This window comes from Mesocricetus auratus, unplaced genomic scaffold (genome assembly GCF_017639785.1).
Source record: "Mesocricetus auratus isolate SY011 unplaced genomic scaffold, BCM_Maur_2.0 Super-Scaffold_100023, whole genome shotgun sequence".
NCBI classification, from domain to species: Eukaryota; Metazoa; Chordata; class Mammalia; order Rodentia; family Cricetidae; genus Mesocricetus; species Mesocricetus auratus.
Window position 1 is genome coordinate 3,594,564 of NW_024429204.1, and position 12,089 is coordinate 3,606,652.

Consider the following 12,089-nt stretch of genomic DNA (forward strand, 5'->3'; position numbering starts at 1 on the left):
TCATCGTTTTATTATTTTAACCACTGTTTATTTATATATTTACTCCGTATGTGTGAGTGTGTGAGAGCAGTTATCTAAGCACACAACTTGCAAGAACTAGTTCTTTTCTTCTTATTTATTTGTTTGTTTGTTTATTATGTGTACAGTCCTGCATGCCGGATGAGGGCATCAGGTGAGATGGTTCTGAGCCACCATGTGGGTCCTCTGGAAGAGCAGCCAGTGCTCTTAACCGCTGAGCCATCTCTCCAGCCCCGTTCTTTTCTTCTATGTGGTTTATGTCACACTTGGCAGCAAGGGCCGTCACCCCTGGGCCATCTCACAGGCCCAGAGTCATCCTTTCGCTGGCGACTTTCTGGGTGGAAATGTTCTGCTTTGTTATGTTCTACAGTGCTGATGGCATAGCTCATTAAAGGAAAAAAGGGGAGAAAAAGGGAACATTTCATCTCTGTGTGTGTTTTAAATCGTTCTGCTCTCCCATCCTAAACTTTTGCGATAGTAGATGATCTTTGTCAACAAGTATGTTCGTAATGTTTGTAGGGAAGACTCTCTGTTTGGCTAAGAAACTCTTCCCAGAGGTGGTAGCAGGTATGTCTTTGTGAGCTCGAGGTCAGCCTGGTCTACAGAGTGAGTTCCAGGACAGTCAGGGCTACACAGAGAAACTGTCTCAAAGAAAAAAAAAAAGAAAAAAGAAAGAAAAAAAAACAGAACTTTTTAAATTTTACTGCCGAACTGTATAAAATATAGGTGGAAGAAACATACATGTTTGTACGTAATAGTCCATTCTATGTAGGTATTTTCACAAGTGTATGAACATGATTTCTAGTGCATTGCTGCCTGCAGGGGATCCTGGTAGCACTATATAGGAGGAAACAAAGCTGTATGAAACAGGCCATATCCTTAAGGGGCTTACACGACAGCAGAGGGCAAACCAAAACTAGATGTTAACTTATAACGGCACCTGGAAAATGTCTACAAGTTGCAATAATTTTAAAAACAGTTAAAAATACAGTACAACTAATGAATTATTAATATTTATTATTGTTAGTTATTTTGGGTTTTCAGGACAGGGCATGCTCCACCATCACCTGGCCTAACTCATCCTTATCAACATCCATTTTCCCCTATCCATCGCTATTTGCCTGCTACAAGTATGGTCATTTTGTGTCTTTTCACTTTAAGGAGTTAACTAAATACGTTTAGTTAGAATTTTCTTTATATTCATTTGGTTACATTAAATATCTTTTAAGGTAAAAAATAATGCCGATAGTTTATCATTACAGCGGAGGCTATACTGGTACAGATACGGGTTCATTTTTTTTCACCTCAAGTATATCTTGAGGATCTATGTATTGAATGCAGTGATCCAGGCATTGAGATCCACTGGTGCTTATGCGCCTCGCATACGTTAGGAGAACAAGGTCAAATCATTGAGAGGCGACTGAGCACAGGCGGTGAGCACATGTGCTCGCTGAAAGCCACACGGGACAGGGGGTGAAGCTTTGGGAGGACCCGGTTCACATAGAGTCAACCTGTGAAGCAGGGCCTGGAGGAAATGAGGGGGACCAAGCCCTGAAGGTACCTGGAGTGGACAGTTTCCCAGGCAGAGACCTTGAGGTGAGCGTGCGTGCATACATAGGAAGTAGGCGAAAGACAGAGATAACTAGCAAATCAATGCAATCAGTTCCCTGCGGATTCAGTCACCTGCACCCTCAGTAACAATGCTTGAATAGGGCCCGGCCAAGGGAGAAGTCAAAGTCAGTGAGTGGCGATGAGGTGCTAGCCCATCCCATCAGCCCTGTGTCCTTTCCTCTCACTCCTGGGTTTACTCCCAAGGTTTGAGTCTTCTGTTCTGTTACCCAGGGCTAAAGTGCACATACTTCCTATTATAGAGTGAATGGATGCTCACAGAGCAGAAGAGTCCTGGGTCCGAGTTGAAGCAGAGGGACCCCAGTACAAGCGGTGTCTGCTAGACACTCCCGGCTCTGGATTTAGCCTACCACACTCTTGTAGGGCTCAGATCTATCACGTTAGCCTGTGCCAGACACTGCCTGGTCTTCCCCCTGCTCTCATTCAACTTCTGCAAACTGGATTGGTCAAATGCGTCTAGAAGAAAAATGCTGAACACATCACCCACCAAATGAATCGACCCACAGGCAAGATTGATTTACCTAAAACACACACATACATACACACACAAACACCCCAAAATGTTGGGTAACTACCAAAATATAGTCTAAAAGAAATCAGGGAATAAACTGATGTTTGTGTTTAATAATAGTATTCCACACAGGAATTCTTGATATCTTCCCTTTTAGGAAATTAGTCTTGATTGCTCAAAACAACAACAAACAAACAAATGACACACCCAAGGCAACTGACAAGCCAAAGATAGCCCCCAGCCCTTAGAGGTGTCCTATTGTTTCTCCTGATGGCCCAGGAATCCGTATGGCAAGCTTTGACCCAGTCTTTACTTGATTATTGAGTTAATTGTGGCGCTAATCTTTTCAAATGATCACTTTACCCGATAAACACCCTGGAACCAAAGATGCTAGCCAATGCGAGTGAAAGGAAGCCGCCTCCCTCTCCACCTTAGGCTACCTCTCCTCCAACTGTTGCTGATATGATTTTTAACCTAACCGGATGCAAGAATTCCTAGACCTCCTCCCGAGGTCATTTGCTTTCATTGTTTTGCTAAACTGTGGCTTAAGGAAGAGTGTGTGTTGGGTCATTTTGACAGCTCACCTGTTTACAGAGCTCCTTAAAAGACCTGTTTGAAGCCTTTCCAGATTCTCCTGGCTGGGTCCTAGGTCCACTTGGGTAAGAAGCCTGTCTCCCTGCTCCCCCCTAGTCTTACATTATAGTTTTTCCCTGAGGGTTGACCTCTTTTTTAAAATTCATATTCCATTTGTCCCGCTCCGAGGTAAGGTAAAGAGTTCCAGTGTGATGTTGGTTCCTGTTGAGACAACAGGATGAGAGAAGGATGCTATAAGTTTTCTTTCAGGGCTCTTGGGAGTTTTAAGTATGACAACGATATGACAATGTCAGAAACTGACCAGAGTCCAGGCTGCCTAAATGGGCTCAGGGCCCCCATAAGAGGGACTGAAAATAAGTCCTAGGTGACAAAGCCTCACTGTGTAGACCAGGCTAGCCTTGAACTTGAGGCTCCCCTGCCTCAGGCTCTAGTTGGGTGTTGGAATTAGCCGTGGGCACCACTGCACTGGAGCAGCATTCACTAGTCTTTGAAAGCTGAAAGGACAATTTGGGAACGTAGATGTAAAAACAGCGTTTAAACCACAGTAATTGACCGAGCCCAAGAACTCTGAGACCGGCTATTGAAGGTGTACACAGATGAGTTGACTTTAGGATGAGCTGTTAAATTTACTTTTAAAGAATTCTTAGATAAGGCAGGCAGTGGCTTCAGTTCCCTTTCATGATTCTGGTCTAGCCAGGCACATAATTTTTTGTCTCCTCCATTCCTCCATTCCTTCCCTGTCCTTCTATCTCTCCCTCTTTTGGCTTTTGAAGCAAAAGTCTCCCATAGTTCAGGCTAGCCTCAAGCACACTAGCCAAAGATGAACTTGAACTAACTCCTTATCTCTCTGCCTCTGGATTACCAAGTTGTGCGTTTCTGGTTTGTTTTTTGTTTTTCTTTGAGACAGTTTCTCTGTGTAGCCCTGGCTGTCCTGGAACTCACTCTGTAGATCAGGCTGGCCTTGAACTCAGATCCACCTGCCTCTGCCTCCCGAGTGCTGGGGTTAAAGGCGTGCGCCACCACACCTGGCAATACACTTCTGATAGTTTAATGAATGCTTTGGCTGGATGGTATTTTTTGCTCTTTCCTTGCTGAACCACTCATCTGAACCAACATGTTTTTCTTCCTTCTCTCCTTTTCATTTTTATCTGCATCCCTGATATCTCTTCACTTATTATTCCTCCTAAGTTATCTGTCCAGAATTGACCACTGCACATGAGGGTAACTTGAGTCTCATTGCAGATGTTTGCTCACTCACATTTTCGTTTTGTTTTGTTTTGTTTTTTGGTTTTTGTTTTGGTTTTGGTTTTGTTTTTTTTGTTTTTTTGTTTTTTGGTTTTTCGAGACAGGGTTTCTCTGTGGCTTTGGAAGCTGTCCTGGAACTCACTTTGTGGACCAGGCTGGCCTCGAACTCACAGAGATCCGCCTGCCTCTGCCTCCCGAGTGCTGGGATTAAAGGCGTGTGCCACCAACGCCCGGCACTCACTCACATTTTCAACTTTGCTGTATTGCTTTAAGCCTTCAAAGCTCCGGCAGCCCATCCTTGTCAACCTTGGTCCAGGGGCCAAACGTTGCCCTGTCTAATCTAAATGGGTTTACCTTAACCCTGGCGGGTGGAGGAATTAAGTAGTCCCTGTCACCTGTGTTGGGGTGCCCTCACAGTCTCTGCCCTCCCAGGTAGTGGTACTCAGGGACTGTCTTATCTGGGCCTATCCTGAAACTGGAGCCATCAGCTTGGCAAACCTGCCCAGGAAGAATTCCTCAGCGAGCAGCGACAGGCTGAAATAGGAATTTGCTTTGGCCCTAGAGGACTAGGGGTAGGTGATTGCTTGCTCACAGCAACTCATGCATTTGGGCTCCAGATTCCTGCTGACCTCCCATTCAACTGCCTGTACAGTGCCATCTCTTAGAGCCAACCCCCCCAATCAGTTTTATCTATCTGTCTGTATATCTATCTATCTATCTATCTATCTATCTATCTATCTATCCATCCATCCATTGCTAGCCAGGTATAATTTATGCTGTTGTATTTCTTTTTCTTTTGGCAGTCTTGGGGGTCAAGCCCAGCATCTCCCATATGCCAGGCAAACACAATGCTGTTCCCAGTTCCACCCTAAGTTTTGTTTGTTTATTTTTGAGACAGGGTTTCTCTGTGTATCCCAAGCTACCAGAACTCAAGATCCACTTGCCTTTGCTTCCTTGAGTACTGGGATCAAAGGCTTACCCCATCACCCATACACAAATGTTTATACTTTTGTCTGTTTTGACGTTTTTTCCTGCATGCATATCAGTGAAACATTTGCTTGCCTGGTGCCTTCAGAGGCCGGAAGATAGCGTGGATTCCCTGGAACTGGAATCACAGATGGTTGTGAGTCACCTTGTGGATACTGGGACTTGAACCTAGGTCCTTTGGAAGCAGCCAGAGCTCTTGACTGTTGAGCCATCTCTCAAGCCACTGCTATAGTCTTCCTGCCAGTAATATGGCAAACCACGCAGCATTAGAGAGGCTAAGCACAACCGAAACAAGAAAGCACCCGAGGGAATCTTTACCCTGCCCCACCTCAACTGTACTGGGAAAAGAGAAACATTTTAACTTGGTGCGTTGTAGAGCAGCAGCAATATTGTTTATTGGAGAAAAAAAAACAAAACAACCCGATACATTCTGAATTGCTCCTAGAAGAGCCACCAGGTCTTGAGAACTTCATGGGAAGTCTGGGCAGAGCTGGTGGGGTTCAGGGAATTTCGGAGTGTATTGTTATGTAAATAAGTCTGAGCAGTAGAGAAGGCTGGTGCCTTTGAACGGGGCATTCAAGTGTAGCAGCGGATCTTACTCTGTAATGAACTTGAGTGGCAGTGACCTTGGCAGGCAACACTTTGCAGCACCCTGATTTCACTCGCACCCAGAGCAGGAAGAGAAAATAACAGTTTTGGCTTCTACAAACACCCAAGGGCCCGCTGCTCCTGGGCCTGTGATCACAGCTTGCAGTTTTGGCTGTTTTTTTTTTTCCGCTTTTTTTTTTTGTCTCTCATTCATTCGTTCGTTTGTTTGTTTTGCTGCTTGAGAATGGAGCCCATGTGCTCAGCTAGCGGCTAGGCAAAAATGCTCTGACGTTGAGCCCTTCGCCCTCCCCTCCCCCCATCAGTCAAGATCAGGGCTTTCGAGGTACAGAAAGACTCAAGTTGGGGAGAGGGAAGGAGAAAGGAAGGGATAAAACATGCATGGAGAGGAGGAAGCTGCTTTTGCCAGGGTGGTGTGGTCTGTTTCTTCAGCAGGTGGGCAAGCGCGTCAGAGTCCAGGCAGGTGAATGGCATGGAATCAATTATTCCTGGGGAATTGGGTTGGTTTTTAACTTGAAGCCTGGAATCCAAAAATGGAGTAACCAAGTCAAGGATTGGGGGTTGAAAGTGGAAAGTGTTTGCTGTCCGGACCCTCCGTGCTTGCTGTATGTTGGGACTGTACACATGAGACTAAGTTTGGAGTGGTCTGGAAAAACCCGCTTCTTTTTCTTGGGAGGAAGTAGGCGCAGGTACTGCGTGGACATGAGCCTGTGAAAATGCTGGCTTGGGTCCTGCCGTGCCCTCCTGTGAGTTCCCAGGGACCTTTCCTTCCGCACTCACCCCAGACCCCTGCCTCAGTTCTCAGTTCAGTGAGCCCCATGGAAGAATTTGCTGTCTGTACTTCTCCAATCTGTCCTTTCAAAGATGCCGGCAACAAAGTAACATTTGCCTCTTTCTTGTACTTCTCCAACCTATCTTTTCAAAGAAGGCAGCAACAAAGTAACAGTTACCTTTCCTGTATTGACAATAAGATAATTAACCTAAGATTGGCGTATTCTCTTTTCGTTTTTTTTTTTTGTTTGTTTGTTTTGTTTTTGTTTTCTATTTGCAAAATGGAGTTGAATGAAGTACTCTCCGAGGACAATTGCCTCTCCAATGTCTGGGACTTCTTCCCTCCAAAGAGCTCCGGGCTTGTTGAGGCTCCTCGGATCCAGAGACGCCAGGCTGCTGGCCTGGCTGCTCCTCCCGAGTCCCTCCTGGCGTTCCAGAATCAAAGATGGTCTGATAAAGATCCCAAATGAGTTGAGGCCTCCAGCAGGGGGCGTGGCGAGGGCTCTAAATTCCGAGGGGCAGCTAGGCGGCTTCACTAGAGGGTTCCTGCCCTGCAGTTTCCCAGGGCTGATAGATAAGGGGTCCAGGAAATCAGATAAGTGTTGGCAGGGACCCCGAGAACTTCACTGACAAGGCCCCAGGAGCGGTTCCAATAGGCCGGTCAGTGGAAGGAGACTGAGGGACCTGAAGGTTAGAGGCGTGGTCTGCTCCTCCCGGCTCCCTCTTTCCCCTCCTCCCTCCCATCTTCTCCTCCTCCCTTACTGTCTCCTCCTCCCCTTTGGCCCACTTCTGTCCTTGGCTTCTCCTCCCCCTCTCCTTCTCTCTCCTTTCCTTCCCCCTCCTCCTCCTCTTCCCCCACTCCTCCTTCTCCTCCCCTTTCCCTATGGCTCCCTTTAAAACAGTTCAGGGACTCATTGTCAGTAAATATGGCCAAGATTACATAATATAAGAGTAAGAATACCACACACTGGGGCTGCAGAGATGGCTCGGCATCACTGGCTTTTCTTCCAGAGGACCTGGGTTCAATTCCCAGGACCCACGTGGCAGCTCACACCTGCCTGCATCTCCAATTCCAGTGCTTCTGTCGCTCTCACACAGACAAAGCACCAACGCACATAAAATAAATAAAAAAATAAAAAGCATTAAAAGAAAAAAAAAGAACAGCAGCTGCAGTTTCACACCAAGCACAGCATTATTGCACATCAGGGTACACAGCTACCATTCATTTACTCCAGAAATAAAATCTCCATCATTTGAACTGAGGGGTTAAGCCCCTCTGAAGTGGATATTCCTTGGCCCTTGGGTATTGTGGTTGGAAATCTTATTTAAGACACAAGAGCCCTGGTACATACTCTTTCTTTCTTTCTTTCTTCCTTCCTTCCTTCCTTCCTTTCTTTCTTTCTTTCTTTCTTTCTTTCTTCCTTTTTTTCTTTTTGAGACAGGGTAGTCCTGGCTGTCCTGGAACTCACTCTGTAGACCAGCTGGCTTTGAAATCACAGAGACCCGCCTGCCTCTGCCTCCCGAGTGCTGGGGCCAAAGGCGTGCACCACCACTGCCTGGCTGGCTTTGTATTTGTTTATCTAGTGTTTTGGAATCTCGTGTATACAGAGTTCAGCTCCTAGAGACCTCACAGTGAGTAAACACAGTTTATCAGTGCTGTTGAGCCACCTTCTCTTCCGGGAGAACGGGTCCTAACTCTTTTGCCATTAAACACCATGCCTCAGATCAGCGCCACAGGGAAGGATGGGACCCTGTCTGCTAGCAGAGAGCTGATGGCCGAGCTCAGGATAAACACCACAAACGCTGGTGGCTCGTCCCAGATGCCCATTTCACCGGTGCAGCCAGTGAGGAGAAGCCAGACCCAGAGGAGGCTTCAAACGCCACAGGCTGCTAATTTAAGATTCAAGGATGTCATTAGAAGGGGAAAAGGCATCTTAGAAAGGCAGCCATTTCGTGTTTACCTTCCATTCTTCAGACAATTAGCAGACAGGAAGATGGAGACAGGTGCAGAATGAGACGGAGTCCTCGGCTGGCCCTCTCTCCCATGAAGAGGGTCGCCATTGTTTTTTTCATTTCTCAATTTACTCAGGCTTCCATCCGTCCCCCCAACCCCTCACCTCTTGGCATATTAGTGGTTAGGAAATACTTCAGTGGTTTATCTAAAAAGTAGGATTAGCCAGGCATTGGTGGCTCACACCTTTAATCCCAGCACTCGGGAGGCAGAGGCTGGTGGATCTCTGAGTTCAAGGCCAGCCTGGTCTACAGAGCCGGTTCCAGGACAGTCTCCAAAGCAATACAGAGAAATCCTGTCTCAGAAAAACAAAAAGCAAACAAACAAACAAAAAATAGGGAAACAGGTAGGCGAGATGGCTTGAGGGTTAAGGGTGTTTTTGTCATGAAGCTTGGCCACCCAAGTGTAGTCTCAGGAACCCATGTGTATAGAGCTTGACCCACAGATTATCCTCTGACCTACACACACACACAAAGTACATGTAAAAATAAAAATCTTAAAAAATAATGTTGTTTCAAATGAAGTCAGTTTTCAAAGATAAATTTCCAGGGCCCTGTGGTTAAACTAAACTTTATGTTAAATTTTTTATTATTGCTGTTCCTGGTGGTGGAGGTGGGTCTTGCTATATCTGACTTCACTTTGTAGCCCAGACTGCTCTCAAATTGGTGGCAATCCCCCTGCCTCAGTCTCCTGAATACTAGGGTTACAGGCATACTCCTCGATGCCTGGTGTGTTGTTTAGTTTTGTGTCAACTTGACACCAGTCAGGGTCATCTGGGAAGAGGGACTCTTAAGAAAATACCTTCTTTGCTGGCTGTGGTGGCACACACCTTTAATCCCAGCACTCCGGGTGGCTAGGGTGTGAATGAGCATGGCTGTTTATTCCATCTCCCTCAGGGCTAACTTTTTGGTTAGCGAATGTCTATGTTTCCTGAGCAGATTTAGCAGAGAAGACCTAGAAAGGCAATTCCAGTGTAGTTACTTGGGTTACCAATGAAGGGGGGACACATTTAGTTACAGCCTCATAGTGTTACAACTCATTTTAAATAATTCTTCAGTTATCTAGGATTTTCGACCCGCCCTCCATGGAACCTGTAAGACACTGTGTAAAAAAGCAAGGGCAGTCTTTGGAGGACTGAGGGTCACACTGTGTGGCCCCAACTTCTACAAACTATCTGTAGATGCTAGGATTTATCTTTTCTTTCATTAACTTTTTTTACATTAGTGTGTGTGTGTGTGTGTGTGTGTGTGTGTGAGAGAGAGAGAGAGAGAGAGAGAGAGCTTAAGTGCTAATGTATTTTATCTATTTTTCTTTTTGCTATTGGTCTTTTCTTGGTATTTCAGAAGTTGTGTATATATTGAGATATTGACTATTGCTTACCATAGTTGTCTTTGGGCTATACTGTGGTTTTGTTTCTAGAGGTTTGAAATTCTTTTTTTGTTGTTGTTTTCTGTTTTTTTTTTTTGTTTGTTTGTTTTTGGTTTTTCAAAACAGGGTTTCTCTGTATTGTTTCGGAGACAATCCTGGAATTCACTCAGTAGACCAGGCTGGTCTTGAACTCACATAGATCCACCTGCCTATGCCTCCTGAGTGCTAGGATTAAAGGCACACACCACCAACGCCTGTGGAGACTTAAAATTCTTGCATGGCCAAATTCATCTTTTTGATTTGTTTTGTTGTCTTTCTCTTTTAGATTTGTTTTTTTATTGTTTTAATTATGTATATGTGGGGAGGAGAGTATGTGCACATGAACGCAAAATCCTCAGAGCCCAGATGTCTCAGATCCCCCTGGAGCTGGGGTTATAAGTAGTTGTAAGCCACCTGGTATAGGGGCTGGGAATTGAACTCAGGTCCCCAGAAAGAGCAGTATGTGCTCTTAACCACTGAGTCATGTCTCCAGCCCCTTCCTCTCTCTCTCCCTTCCTTCCTTCCTCTCCCTCCCTTCTTCTTTCCTTTCTTTTTTGTGTGTTTTTCATGACAGAGTTTCTCTGTGTAATGCTGGCTGTCCTGGACCTCACTCTGTAGACCAGGCTGGCCTCAAACTCAGAGATCCACCTGCCTCTGCCTCCCGAGTGCTGGGATTAAAGGCGTGCACCACCACTGGCAAACTGCTATCTTATTAATGCCGGGCATTCTGGGCTGGCAGGAGAGGTTAGTGGGTAAAGGAGCTTGCTGCCAAGCCTGATCCTAGGGACCTACATGGCCATGGCATACACACACCTCTCTAACAAATAAACAAATATATGTTCTAAAAAACTGGTATAGTCACATAAGAATGGGTCTCCTGCCCAAACCCTGCATGCTGATAATTAAAGTCATGGCCTAGTACTAGCTAGGAGAGTTATCTGCCAACAACCAAGTATGCTTGCTCCATCTATTTAAATATTCTTTGATGTTCCTCAGTAGCATTAAAATATTTTCTTAACATAGATTTTGCGTTTTTATTAAATTATTTTCATGATTCACTTTTAAATTTTTTTTTAACCTAGCCACATCAGTTTATGGCTGTTATTGTCTGTAATAGTTACTCAGTGATTCTTTGCTGTTTTCTAGACATACTGTATATTGTAGGCAAGTGATGTTTCTCCTTCTCTTCTAAGTTATCTATTTATTTGTTTATTTTGAGATGGGGCTTTTCTGTGTAGGTCTGCCTGTCCTGGAACTCTCTCTATAGAAAAGGTTGGCCTTGAACTCAGAAATCTACTTGCCTTTGCCTCCTGGTGCTGGGACTTAAGACATGAAACACAATGTCTGGTTTCTACTTTTTCATTTTTTATTCTTATCTCTGACTCCATGGATATATCTGTACAGAACAGTGTCGACATTGACATATTTATTTATTTAGTTCTTCAAGACAGGGTTTCTCTGTGGCTTTGGAGGCTGTCCTGGAACTTGTTCTTGTAGACCAGGCTGGTCTTGAACTCACAGAGATTCACCCGCCTCTGTCTCCCAAGTGCTGGGATTAAAGGCGTGCACCACCACCGACAGTGTTCTGTCTGTATGTATCCCTGAAGGCCAGAAGAGGGCACCAGATCTCATTACAGATGGTTGTGAGCCACCATGTGGTTGCTGGGAATTGAACTCAGGTCCTCTGGAAAAGCAGCCAGTGCTCATAACCTCTGAGCCATCTCTCCAGCCTGACCACGCTGGTTCTTGAACTCAAAGAGATCCACCTGCCTCCACCTTCCCAGTTCTGGAACTAAAGTTGTGTGCCATCACTGCCCGGTCACATTTAAGACATCTTAAACCTTCCTTTCCATCATCACATTAGTTAGGGTTTCAAACGAGATGTTGAAAGCGAGGTCTGCAGAGACAGACGGCTCAGCAGTTCAGAGCTCCATACTGGGCAGTGGACCCAGGTTCAGTTCCCAGCGCCCAGGTGGCTGGTGGGTCACAACCACCTGTAACTCCTGTTCTAGAGGATCCAAAAGTCCTCTTCTAACCCTCTGGGGCACTGGGGACACACATGGTCACATACATACATATGTGCAGACAAAACACTCATACCTAAAATAAACAGATCTTAAACCAAAAGGTATTTATAGGTAGACGGCAGAGGGCAGACGTCTGTCTGTGTGGCAGGGTGCCGCCATAGCTTTCCCAGCTGTTGCCTCTGTGGATTCAGTTACTCAGTTTCTTTCTTTCTTTCTTCTTTTTTTCTCAGAGATCTGTCTGCTTCTGTCTCCAAAGTGCTGGATTAAAGACATGCACTATTAG

At 45.4% G+C, this 12,089-nt stretch overlaps 1 protein-coding gene across 2 annotated transcripts in view; it reads left to right on the forward strand.

The window, feature by feature from the left end:
* The window catches only part of Grhl2 (grainyhead like transcription factor 2), a 117,621-nt gene that overhangs the window by 2,732 nt on the left and 102,800 nt on the right, over window positions 1–12,089 (forward strand). The window lies entirely within an intron of this gene.